The sequence below is a fragment of the Gossypium hirsutum genome, chromosome A08, assembly GCF_007990345.1.
Source record: "Gossypium hirsutum isolate 1008001.06 chromosome A08, Gossypium_hirsutum_v2.1, whole genome shotgun sequence".
Lineage (NCBI taxonomy): Eukaryota > Viridiplantae > Streptophyta > Magnoliopsida > Malvales > Malvaceae > Gossypium > Gossypium hirsutum.
Window position 1 is genome coordinate 87,654,500 of NC_053431.1, and position 610 is coordinate 87,655,109.

At 36.9% G+C, this 610-nt stretch overlaps 1 non-coding gene across 1 annotated transcript; it reads left to right on the forward strand.

The window, feature by feature from the left end:
- Nucleotides 1-205: 205 nt before the first annotated feature.
- Nucleotides 206-312, forward strand: LOC121205321 (small nucleolar RNA R71). The gene has a single exon (XR_005900404.1). It is a non-coding gene; the product is annotated as a small nucleolar RNA R71 (small nucleolar RNA).
- Nucleotides 313-610: the final 298 nt, after the last annotated feature.

Sequence of the window (610 nt, forward strand, 5' to 3'; positions counted from 1 at the left end):
ATCGATGTTAAAAACGCCGGTTGTTTTTGTTGGCTTTGTCCTCATGACTTGCCACTGATAATTATTCAGTGACATCTCTTTTATAAATTCATAAACATCCTCAGGTGTCTTATTATTGATAGTTCCACTAGTAGCTGCGTCAATCATCTGTCTAGTCGAAGGATTCAGGCCATTGTGAAACATTTGAACCTGTAGCCAGAGTGGTAACCCATGGTGACGGCACCTTCTCAACAGATCCTTGTATCTCTCCCATGCATCGTAAAGTGTTTCTAAATCCATCTACACAAAAGAAGAGATATCATTACGTAATTTAACCGTTTTAGTCGGTGAAAAATATTTTAAATAAGAACTTTTTGGTCATTTTTTCCTAAGTAGTGTTTAACCCTCGTGGTAACGAGTTCAACTACTGTTTAGCTTTGTTCCTCAATGAAAAAGGAAATAACCGAAGGCGAATGGCATCATCAGAAATGCCATTAATTTTAAAAGTTTCACAAAGTTCCAGAAAATTTGCCAAGTGAGCGTTGGGATCCTCGTCCTGCAAACCATCAAACTGAACAAATTACTGTATCATTTGAATTGTGTTAAGTTTCAGTTCAAAATTATTTGCAGC